This window comes from Sinohyriopsis cumingii, chromosome 13, assembly GCF_028554795.1.
Source record: "Sinohyriopsis cumingii isolate HCF-2022 chromosome 13, ASM2855479v2, whole genome shotgun sequence".
Classification (NCBI taxonomy): domain Eukaryota; kingdom Metazoa; phylum Mollusca; class Bivalvia; order Unionida; family Unionidae; genus Sinohyriopsis; species Sinohyriopsis cumingii.
The window spans coordinates 73,190,146-73,204,046 of NC_142973.1; positions in this window are offsets into that span (position 1 = coordinate 73,190,146).

Sequence of the window (13,901 nt, forward strand, 5' to 3'; positions counted from 1 at the left end):
CGAATCGCTTCACCTCCTATAAATTCGATAACCCAACAAAAGCCAAAGAACACTTTTTTGTTGCGTGATTAATTTCTGTTGCGTAAGGCTAAAACAGGCGGTGTTGGGAGTCTCTTACACCGACACGCAATTCTTACATTTGCATTATGAATATGAGAAGTAAAGAAACAATTAACTCCTATAATATGGGGTATAAAAATGAATCAGGATACTCTTCATCACCTTATATTGTATTTACGTTGACATTTGATCAGCATTGTTTTTTAAAGAGATGAGTAAGCAAGCAGCTGTTGTTTTTAACGCTCATTAAACAAGTATTATATGCCCTTTTTCCTGTTTGATATTATTTTCAAATCGTTTTAGGTGTCTGTCATGACAGTCCATGAAAACCTGCAGGCTTCAAAGATCGATTCTGTTAGACAAATTTACACATTTTTGTATATTTTTTAAATTTTGTAGTAGCCAGAAATTTCAGAAACGATCTAACATATTAAGGTAATAAATTTTTACGGCCACGTCATGTTTATGAAATTGTGGAAATGTGTTATCAGTTATCATATTGGTGTGACCACTTGCTATGTTCTCATACATGTCAGTACTAAATACATTTTGCACTGGTCTCCCAGTTTTCTTTCAAGCTAACCACGAAGGATCATCAAGATAAAATCAAAGCCTATATTTATCCCATTTAAAAATGATAATCTTTTAATTCAAGATAATCTTTTAATTCAAGATTAACGTTTCTACAGAGGAGATAGTTGTATAATACATACATACATACATACATACATACATACATACATACATACATACATACATACATACACTTACAACGTACATATATGTATACATGCTTACAACGTACATACAAGCAGTAAAATATACTTGAATTTGTTTACAACAGCAGGAAATAAAAAGACATTTGTAAAACTTTTAAAATTAGCATTAAAAAGTAAGAAAAACAAAATTCAGAAATATTATTTCTGTAATGTTTTAATTAACATAATCGAGGTGTTCGTTATAAATGATAAAAAGTTTTTTTAAAAGTAAATACAAACAATATTTTGCCTCAGACTTCGATTGTATGCCATAACCCACAATGTGACTAAAACAATGTGAACTTATCACTATTTATATCCATTTTTGTAAGAATGAAAAGTGTTTATTTTCATAGAGCATGGTTGGAACTTGACGAACAAGTCTTGAACCCATTCACGAAAATCTCACATATTTTTATATGTTCTATTTTTTATAAACCACACATGCACCATTGAGGTGACCGTCAGATTCAGTATTATATCGATACATACGCCACTAAGTTGGTCACAAGATTCTCCAACAGCACATACAACATTAAGTTGGCCACAATATTTGGTATCCTAAACCAAACATACACAACATAGTTGGCCATAAGATTCAGTCTCTTAAACTAAACATACGCCACATGGTTGGCCATAAGATTCGGTATCCTAAACCAAACATACGCCACATAGTTGGCCATAAGATTCGGTATCCTAAACCAAACATACACCACATAGTTGGCCATAAGATTCAGTTTCCTAAACCAAAAATACACCACATAGTTGGCCATAAGATTCGGTATCCTAAACCAAACATACACCACATAGTTGGCCATACGACTCACTATCCTAAACCAAAAATACACCAAATAGTTGGCCATAAGATTCGGTATCCTAAACCAGACATACACCACATAGTTGGCCATAAGATTCGGTATCCTAAACCAAACATACACCACATAGTTGGCCATAAAATTTGGTGTACTAAACCTAACATAATCCACATAGTTGGCCACAAGATTTACAAACCGCATATATACCATTTAGGTAGCCACCAGATTCGTCATCGTATTTAGTATTATAAGTCAAACCTATACCACTAAGTCGACCACCAGATTCCACCACGTGTTCTCTCATAATATTTAATTATCTATGCATATCGTCGTAATGCCTGAACAGTGGATTAATAAATATGTGTCTTCTACATAATACATGGCTACGAAAAGATAAAATTTAATAAGTTAGAAAAATTTTGTCTCAAATTTTATAATTAGCGTGTGACAGAATATGTTTGAAAGAGGTCATCAAAATAAAAACGCATACAATGATCTTAACGTGCAATTCTATAATGACATGCCTAATTAATTTTTTTTGGAAAATGCAGTGGAATTGTCATGTGTCGTTTATCGTCTGGCTTTTATCAAAACTGTACGTTGAGAGATACACAGAAGTCCCTTTCCAAAAAAATGGTATTCATGTAAAGTGGTAAGGCACAAAATTTATATAGATAATTTCTTTCAAGAAATTAAGAAAAATTGGAAAAGGCATTCTTATAACAGAGAGGACGTTATTGAGATAGCTGCGAGAAAACGGTTTAAATTTTGTTTAATTTTAACAAACTTTCTTACATAATTTATAACATGATTTCCTAGACCACTACACAATTTACGTTTTAAACAAGTATGGCTTCAAAGGAATCAAAGAATTTTATTTAAGTTTTCGATAACGTACCTAATTCTTTGTAGAATGAGACACAGCATTAAAAATGACGCAGAAAGCATTGCAAGCAATGACGCCATTTATTTAACTGCAAGACTGGTATCATGGGCATTCAATAATCCCTCTTTCTACACTTGACATACAATAATTTTACCTTGCACAAATAGTTGCTGATTCAGTATATTGCCATATCTTTTGTCTTCGTGACTTTCATGTTTTCCCATTGACATCATATGATTACACATCTGGTGTTTCCAATTAAATTCAACAGTGAATAAATTAAAATACACATCAAGTCCTTAACAATTAGTCACTAATTGAAATGATTGTTTTATTCAAGATCTGATAGGTAGTATATCTGATTTAACATTTTTCAGAGCAAATTTGCACCTGTGATCGGCAAATGATTATACATAGGTCGATTGTTCTTGCTGATGAACGTTTACTGGAATCTTAACACTTAAGCAATTCTGAACCTTCAACACCCTTTATGCTTTCTTTCGCCAGCAATGTTGAGTGTGTAATTATGAAGTATCAATATCGTAAGGCCATACAACAGTTTCCGTCTTCAACAAAACAACCACAATTCAATCTTTCAGGCTATGTTATCTGTCTAGATTTTCAATGTCGATAACAGCCATTTCCTCCAGGTGCGAGGAGCAGGGTAGAGTCCTAGTCCGGATCACACTCTGACCCGACCAGGTATGACCCGGAACATGGGTGGTCCACGAGTAATTCTTGAAACAGACACATTTTACATAGCTGACACAGACAGTATACTTGTTTTGTTCAATGTTTGACACGATAGATTTTCTGATATTTTGTTTTGACTTTGAAACACTATCCAGAATAGCTTCTTTGCTGTGTTTGTCAGAATTTATTTTGCACATGCCATGTAAACGATATACAGTGACTCAGTAATAGGAGTCTGTTAAGTGCCCGCACGATTCTTAGATGGTATTGTATAAAAACTGAACAAGTCACAATTTAATGAACCAAAGGCTTGCTTTACGTAAGTCAGTCTGTACAACTGTCATTGTTCGTGTTTTAAGTGCCCACTTTGTGCAACAGGGTGGGGTGGGGGAGGAGGGTCAGAGTCACATGACTCAATTTATTCTGAGTATTCTATAGAAATATCGCTCATTGTGCCGTCTAATTTATCTCTACTATCTTTACTGAATAACACAGAACCATATGTTCCTATTAGACAATCCATTAAACCGAGAACATTCGAAGATCTAAATTACAGCGCCGATCACTAATAAAAAGAAGGGCAACGTGTGATTACGCGATTTGATACAAATCGCATTTTGAGTTCTAATAAAATATTTTAGGTACAATTTGTTAAAATCATTTCGTGAATTGTAAAAAAGATAGGACCGTAGCTCGCAGGCGGGCAACATAGTAAAGGCCCTTCTACACTGTTTAAACTCATGGTCCAATTAAAAGAACTTGGGAAAAAAAAGTGCTTTAACACTTCCATTTTTCCCTATTAATTTGGTCTTGGTTCCTTTGACAATCTTTAAATTACCAGCATTTATTATTACAACATTTATCAGTATATACTAAAATATGGTACACACACACACACACACACACATATATACACACACACGCGCGCACGCACGCACGGACGCACGCACACACACATACATACATACATATACAAACATACATACATACATACATACATACATACATACATACATACATACATACATACATGCATGCATACACATACATACATACATACATACATACATACATACATACATACATACATACATACATACATGCATACATACATACATACATACATACATACATAGGTAAGTGTGTATGTGTGCGTGTGTGTGTGATTTGAATTTTTAACGTAGCTTTAACAATTTCTTAGTCAGATCGCTACTATGTAATGTGGGAGTTTTTAGTGATATCTAGCACTGGGGCATCATACCGCAGACATGTAGCATGATGACCTACCCAGTCACATCCTTGTGACACCAGGCCAACCAGATCTACACTTAAAGACAGACCATTCATGTATATAGCAACTCCATCAAGCAATGTCCCAAGAACTCTGTCACTCGGGCCAACCGCCCCATCCGCAGCCCATCTCCCTCCGTTTCTACGCTATTACATGTCTATAGCAACTCCATCAAGCAATATCCCATACAATTCATTGCTATAGCAACTCCATCAAGCAACATCCCAGGCCATTCATGACAATAGTAACTCCAACAAACAATATCCCATACCATTCATGTCTATAGCAATTCCATCAAGCAAAATCCCATACAATTCATTACTATAGCAACTCCATCAAGCAATATCACATACAATTCGTTACTATAGCAACTCCATCAAGCAGTATCCCATGCCATTCATGTCTATAGCAACTCCATCAAGCAATATCCCATACAATTCATACTATAGCAACTCCATCAAGCAATATCCCGTACAATTCATTGCTATAGCAACTGCATCAGAGCAAATCCATCAAGCAACATCCCACACCATTCATGTCTATAGCAACTCCATCAAGCAGCATCCCACACCATTCATGTTTATAGCAACTCCATCAAGTAACATCCCACACCATTCATGTCTATAGTAACTTCATCAACCAAAATCCCACACCATTCATGTCTATAGCAACTCAATCAAGCAACATCCCACACCATTCATGTCTATAGCAACTTCATCAACCAACAACCCACACCATTCATGTCTATAGTAACTCCATCAACCAACATCCCACACCATTCATGTCTATAGCAACTCCATCAACCAACATCCCACACCATTCATATATATAGCAACTTCATCAGCCAACATCCCACACCATTCATGTCTATAGCAACTTCATCAACCAACTTCCCACACCATTCATGTCTATAGCAACTTCATCAACCAACATCCCACACCATACATGTCTATAGCAACTTCATCTAGCAACATCCCACACCATTCATGTCTATAGCAACTTCACAAAGCAACATCCCACACCATTCATGTCTATAGCAACTTCATCAAGCAACATTCATGTTTACATCTACTCCAACAAGCAATATCCCATACCATTCATGTCTATAGCGTTATTCCTCTAATAAATGTGTGTGTGTGTGTGTGTGTGTGTGTGTGTGAGAGAGAGAGAGAGAGAGAGAGAGAGAGAGATGGATTTTCAACGTAGCTCTATCGATCCTCTAATAGGTTGACAATCATTACAAATTGTCAACGAACATATGGTTAAAGCTCATCTCCTTGTTTATTTATTATGATAATGATTTCACGTGCAATCTTATCAAGTGTAAATGTAATTCGCTAGAAAAAGACACCTATTCTTACGGAGTCACCCTTAGACGAAAATAAAAAAACATACAGTATTGTTACTTTGATCAGCGACTAACATTTACCTTTTATAAAGATGGGACCTTTCTGAGAAGCTGGCGGCAGTCGTCATAAAAGCATGGACACACATACACGAACAGAATTTAGTTAGACATATGGGGAATGCAGCCGTGACCAACCAGAGTTGTTTGTGACGATGTTATACGCCAAAAAATGACAAACTCGCCTCATAGTCATCAACATTGCCTTTATAGTTCAAAAACTTTTCATATTTCCAAGAACTTTGCAAATAACTCACATTATCTAAGTGCGGATATATTACACTTTACTATTTCTTGTTGGTAATACCACTTTTATTAGGACACTTCTACTCCCTTTTGGAATCATTTACGTTCTTTTTCGGGCGCAATTCGTTAATTTTTGGTTCATTTTCTAATTCATTTCAAGTTAATCTTCGTTTGTATTTCTATCATTTCTTTTGTTTTCGGTGTTTCGCCGTGTTCTACTTCAGCGATACCATTTGTGAATTCCCCGATATGACCAAATTGAAAGCAGACATGATTAAAGTTAAATGCAATTTCCCATGGTCAAACTGCTGTGATAGGCTAAATAAAGAGTTGCTTATTGTTCTTTATATATATAAAAGTCATTAAAATCATTAGCACCTATTTTAATAATCAGCTTCCTTCTTCTTTCTTTTTTTAAAAAAAAAAAAAATATTTCCGTACATTTTCATTGGAATTTGTTCAAAATGGTTCGTTTGTTTTTTTGTTTTTTATTTTCGATAATTCAGGATAAGTAATGTCTACCATACCCTTGCGGAGCCTCATAAATGACCTTATTATCTTGCTTGAAATAATAGTAAAAGTTTAAAAACAGTAACATGCAGGTGACCTCTTGAAATATGTTTCAAAAATATAAATAGCGTTCACACAATCTCGGTGTAAATATGCCAACAACATAAAAACTGAGTGATTTCAAAACAATTTTGGTAATAATGTATGCCCCCATTCGGAAACATCTTTGTCTAACCCTAAGGATGACAATGTATTGATCTTTGTAAAATTTCGAAATCACATTACAGGCAGATGACCTCGTTGTTTTATTATTTATTTTGAAATTCAAATACAACTATTGGTCTGCAATATTTTTAGGAGTTCTAAAAAGATTTTTTAAAATAATCTTTAACAGTGCCAGCGGTGAATCATAGTCGGTTTAGAAAACAGTGAGGGGGGCTCTACCATCTCGCACTGACGTGCAGTATCAGATAAGATGCATCATTATCCAAATGACTGAGTTCATAGAGCTTTGCATCAATAGGTATGTTTTCGATTATTCTCACTTTGCTCACAACAAACCTGGAAACCACATCAAGCGTTTGCCTATTTAGAATTCAATTTTATATTAAACTGAGTGTGGTTTTTTATTGTTAAAATGACTCGGTTTAAACGGAAGCCTTTCTCCTGGCAGAGAAAGCGTTTAGAACGCGAGTAAAGAAAGTGTTTAATCTAATCAAAATTTAACGGCTTCAATATAATTTTGAGGTTTCCAAATATCCATTTAATATCTAATCACGCTGATATAGTCTTTAGATGCTTTTGTTTGAAAATGAGTCTAGAAAGACAATCATGAAAGAGAAAGCAAGGCCTTGAAACAAACTCACACCAATAGGCATACAAATGAGTGTGTTCAACTCAGTTCTAAGACATCATTTTGATAATGTACCTTATTGCAGTCAACGGAACACATTAGGACATGAAGTCTGTATGATTTAATTTATGTCATCAACAAAGTATCCTTATACATGATTTGCTTAATATTTTTAATAAATACAATTCTGAGCTGAGTACGTAGCCAAGCCGAGAAATTTTATGAAAACAAAGCCAATAAACCTGGACGAATAGCCACTCTGTGTTGGGCATACGGTCTTCAACTTGTACTAAATTCTTCAGCAAGTCCGAAACATACGTCCCAAAATAATTAAATATTAATCAAATGTTCTTCTCAAAAGAAAAGCACCGCCGTAGCGCTAAAGTCACGACATTTCAATAAACCATACTTAACGGTTTCACCTGCTTCAACTTTTCCGGTTTTTAGCGTACGGTCTTACACACGAGCCTGATACCTTCTACAGCGATCGGACTCAGCGGGAGTTTGAAACTTCATAGAGCAAGTTATTTATGATCTGTAAATCCCTTTACTCAATATGAGGCTGCCCACGGCAAAGCCACTGTTATTAATTGCTGTGACACCCGATAGTCTTTCTTTCCTTACATATAAATGACATTATTTCAGGCATTCTCGTGGCATTTAGTACGATGAGGTGCTAAAACAAGTCCTTTAACTAGTTTCGGATGTCCTCGGTACTTTTGTACGATTTTTGCCTGAAACTCCATAAATCAACCATGCTGCACTTATTCGACCTAAGGTAGCTTAACTGATAAAAATATAAATTTAACAGCGGGAAATGTGTGCCTTATAGTTAAACATGTTAAAATGATATTGGGAATTACTTTTATGGAACCCCTAAACCTTGGAGCAAGAAAAACGTGTGTTGTTTGATCTCAGAAACAACTGTCATCAGAGAGAGACGACATTATGTGACATGGGTAAACCTACATTAAGATAGAAGTGTTAGGTGAAGGATCCACCTTAACGTCTATATTTAAGCTCTAAGCATTCGATAGTATGAGACAATCACCAGAGCTGGATATTAAAATTTAAGGCTTTGTTAAAAGTTTTAATTTTTCTAAATAATTATCCGAAAGTATCAGGAACTCCAGCGACATGGTATTTATTTATATTTTATTTCCCATATATAGTATCGATATCAGAATTCACAGATGCCACATCAGCACGTCTGTGAATACATCGAATGGTGCCTTTTGTAGTAATTAATAGTTGAAGCTATTGTTATATTACACAGTTTTTATTTAACAAGTTGAATGTAGTTTTATCCTACACGAATGACTTTAAAAGCAATAACAAATGAAACTTCCGTTGTATCAATATCGTGGATATTACAAGCTGCATACCATTTTGAATAACCGGGTGAGAAACAGCATTTCTCGCAGCTGACGGCATTGAAACTGTATTAAAAAGAACAAATAATTGACTGAAAAAGCAATAATGCTTTTATACTGTTATTAATTGCTTACGAGTTATATGTGTCATTAAAATATATTTGTTTAGAAAAATATGTAGTAATTCAACAACTATGTTTCAAGTTACAAGAAACTGAGCTGGGCATTTTGACTTAGCACTGTGTTTAAACATCATAGTAATATGTTTTATATCCATCATAATTTTGTAGTTATTTGAAATACTATTCCCAAAGAGGGTTAGTTCAACGATATATGCAAGCTATATATCAAACATTTAAAAGATTTGATAACTGGAATACATTTTTTAATTAATACTTCTAGAGAAGAAGAAAAAACATGAATTTAATTTTTACTATAATAATTTTGGCGTAAATAACTACATATTTCCTGCTGGATGTAAAATCATGTTATTTAGTTGTCATTTTGTAATATCTACCTGGGAGAGACAGCAGCTACTGGCCACATGAAATGAACCAATAACATCATTTCAGGCCACGCCCTTGAGCAATTTCACACATTATCGATTACTTCGGGGCTCATTATAACAGCGACAATATACGTCACTCGTGGAATATGTGACGTAATTGCTTTAAATGCTGGGACATCTAATCTTATGCCAGAGTAAATTTTCTGCAGATCATTCATTTAAGCGATAGACTTGTTTCAAAGGAAGTCTTATTCTTGAAAGATGTGATTTTGAAGCATATATTTCTTTTATGATGATACACTTCATTCGTTTTGCGGAAACATTTGATTGCAAGTTGCGCACCTAAACCAGAAAATTCCTGCCTTTCAGCAGTTTCGGAACAAATATGGACAAAGAAAGGCGATGTTTCGTTTTATATTTTCTTTTATATATTTAATTTAAATGATTTAATTCTTCCATTTATACTGCATCCAAGATACATGCATGTCACCTTGGCCAGTTGGTGTTTGACATGAAAATATTAATATTTTAACTGCGGCGTCGACCTTTTACGAACAGTCGTCAAGTTTTTGACACAATGATACCTGTATAAATAGGTATTTTATCCAGTTATCAATGCAGAATACAGTATAATGTACAAATTTTTGCTCATTAAGCAGGTTTGCCTCTCCCGATTGGCAACAATAACAAAAATAATAATTTGAAATTCTACCGTCTGAAAAACCTTAATGTAACATTGATAGCATGCTTGCTTGTGAAAACTAATGAATTAAATTATACATGCTTAGTAAAGGAAAATTAATGGAATAAATTGTACATACTTGGTAGAGGAAGATAATTGGAATAAATTGTACATACTTGGTTGACGACATTTAATGGAATAAATTGTACAAACTTGGTAGAGGAAAATTAATGGAATAACTGTACATGCTTGGTAGAGGAAAATTAATGGAATAAATTGTACATACTTGATAGAGGAAAATTAATGGAATAAATTGTACATACTGGTAGAGGAAAATTAATGGAATAATTGTACATGCTTGTTAGAGGAAAATTAATGGAATAAATTGTACATACTTGATAGAGGAAAATTAATGGAATAAATTGTATATACTTGGTAGAGGAAAATTAATGGAATAAATTGTACATACTTGGTAGAGGAAAATTAATGGAATACATTGTACATACTTGGTAGCGGAAAATAAAGTTTTTGCACTTGTATATGTTGGTATTTAATATATTATTAAGAACAAAATAGAAAAGAAAAAAAGACATTGAGACCAAATACATGTGTCTATTAAAGTTACAAAAGAGGATGATGATGATGATGATGAACTATATGTAACCCTTGCTGTAGAAATCCCAACAGATGGATGCATTGTTTGAAATTTTTAACTGTAATTTTTTATATCTTCTCTAAACTGGGTAGGAGAACACAGATGCTAACAACAAAAACCAAACAAACAAGACCCACTTCCTCTTAGATATTTATAAATATGAGTTAAAAAAAACAAAATTCTAACAAACAAGACCCACTTTCCCTGTACATACTTCTGAATATTAGCCATAACGATCGTGTTTAATAGGATCTTAAAATGGTTGATATGGAATGTCTTATTTCACAACATGTGGATGATATATGATTCATTATTATCTCACAACATGTGTATGATATATGATTTATTATAGATGGTTCTGAAGAGTCTCTGAATAAATCCCTATGTGTACTAAATGTTAAAGTTCAAATCCCTCTGTGTACTAAATGTTCTATGTTCAAATCCCTCTGTGTACTAAATGTTCTATGTTCACATCTCTCTGTGTACTAAATGTTCTATGTTCAAATCCCTGTGTACTAAATGTTCTATGTTCACATCTCTCTGTGTACTAAATGTTCTATGTTCAAATCCCTCTGTGTACTAAATGTTCTATGTTCACATCCCTCTGTGTACTAAATGTTCTATGTTCAAATCCCTCTGTGTACTAAATGTTCTATGTTCAAATCCCTCTGTGTACTAAATGTTATATGTTCACATCTCTCTGTGTACAGAATGTTCTATATTCAAATCCATCTGTGTACTAAATGTTCTATGTTCAAATCCCTCTGTGTACTAAATGTTCTATGTTCACATCTCTCTGTGTATAGAATGTTCTATATTCAAATCCATCTGTGTACTAAATGCTCAATGTTCAAATCCCTCTATGTACTAAAAATGTTCTATGTTCAAATCACTCTGTGTATCATGTGTTCTGTGTTGACGATTACATGATTTATATTGATTTAGACTAAGAAAATATATTCCCCGTGTGATAAAGTCTCCGAATAAAATCCCTCAGTGTACTAAATATTGCTTTGTTCAAATCCCTCTGTATACTAAATGTTACATGGTCAATCCCACTGTGTACTAAATGTTAAATGTTCAAATCCCTCTGAGTTCTAAACGTTCTATGTTCAAATCTCTCTGTGTATCATGTGTTCTGTGTTGACGTTTACATGATTTATGTTGATTTAGACTAGGAAAATACATTCCTCGTGTGATAAAGTCCCCGAATAAAATCCCTCCGTGTACTAAATGTGCTTTGTTCAAATCCCTCTGTGTACTAAGTGTTATATGATCAAATCTCTCTGTGTACTAAATGTTATATGTTCAAATCCCGCTATGTACCAAATGTTCTGTGTTCAAATCCCTCTGTGTACTAAATGTTCTATGTTCAAACCCATCTATGTACTAAATGTTCTGTGTTCAAATCCCTCCGTGTACTAATGTGCTTTGTTCAAATCCCTCTGTGTACTAAGTGTTATATGATCAAATCCCTCTGTGTACTAAATGTTCTATGTTCAAATCCCTCTATGAACTAAATGTTCAATGTTCAAATCACTCTGTGTATTATGTGTTCTGTGTTGACGTTTACATGATTTAAGTTGATTTAGACTAGGAAAATACATTCCTCTGTGTGATATAGTCTCCGAATAAAATCCTTCCGTGTACTAAGGTTTCAGTGTTCAGGTCTCCAGGAGTTTTGTTGTTTTAGACCATACAAATATGCCCCTCTGTGTACCTAAGAGTCTTTGTACAAATTCCGCTGTGTAACAAAGGTTCTATATTCAAGTATACAGGATTTTCATTATTTTAGCTAAGTTCAATTATTCCCTCTGTGTACTTTAGGTTCTGTGTTCAAGTCTTCATGATTTAGATATTGATTTGAACTATACAAATAAGACCCTCTTTGTACTAAGGTTCTGTGTTCAAGTCTCCAGGATTACATTAATTTAGTCAAAACGAAAGTTATTTGGTTCCAGGGTATGAAAAACAGAAGACTTCACTTATGCGGGGCGTGTAACCCTAAATAGAAATGGGGACCCTTTATAGTTTTGGTTGTTACTTTCTAGACTAACTTCAGTCAGATTTCTAGTATTCATTCTGACCCCAAATTGTAAGAAATTGAAAATGCGCGAAGTCCGTTCCTTGAAAGGATTCTTGCACCATATTGTAAAATAGCAATCTTGAAACCCTATCAAATGTCGAAATTGTATCACCTGTTTTTTATACTTGGCAAATCTCTCTGACAGTTTCAACAAATTCAGCAATCTGTTTTTAAAATGGTGCTTCGATATTTATAAATGAAACAAGGCTGATTATCATTTTGGGTAAGAATAGCGACTATTTTTTATTATTTAAGTATTACATTCGACGAGTTACTCGGTGTATTGAAATCCTTGTCATTCGGGCTGGGACTTCAATTACCCTTGATACAAGAGACACGAGTATGATCCCCACATTGATGCATATGAAATTACATTATGAGGACATCTGTGTCACATAGAGACATATTACACTCTTCATGTTCTGGTAACCTGAATAGTAACACAGCTATGAAATGGATCTAGTGATTTAGATGTGTAGATGCAATTACAATAAAAAGAATCGTGGCTTTTCTACACAATGCTGTGTCTTAAATACTTCAATGGAGTGTTGCAGCGTGCAAAGACGACATAGAGAGAAAATGTGGCTGAACTTATAAAGCTATTTAAAATAGAAGCACTTTAAAACCATTTTGAACCCTCGATGGGATTATTTATACTAGTCCAGTAAAAGAAAGTTCTTTATAGTGAATATATGCTTGGAAACAGAATTGTGAAAATGATTCGGTCATGAAGTCACCTCATTTGAGTTGACCGCAGGGAACGTTATGATGATGTGTGATCGCGAATGTATGAAACATAAAGTATGAGATATAAATTGATGACAAATTTCACTTGAAATGAGTATCGTATGAAAAGTAATTCTTCTTTGCTGGTAAATTAATTGATATGCTGCCACTCATAGCGTAAAAAGTATGAAAAGTAATTATCCTTTGCTAGTATGAAAAGTAATTCTCCTTCGCAGGTAAATGAATCGACATACTGATATACCTAACGGTAAGAAGTATGAACTGTAATTCTCCTTTGCTGGTAAATGAATTAATATATTGCTATACACAGTGGTAAGAAATATGAAAAGTACT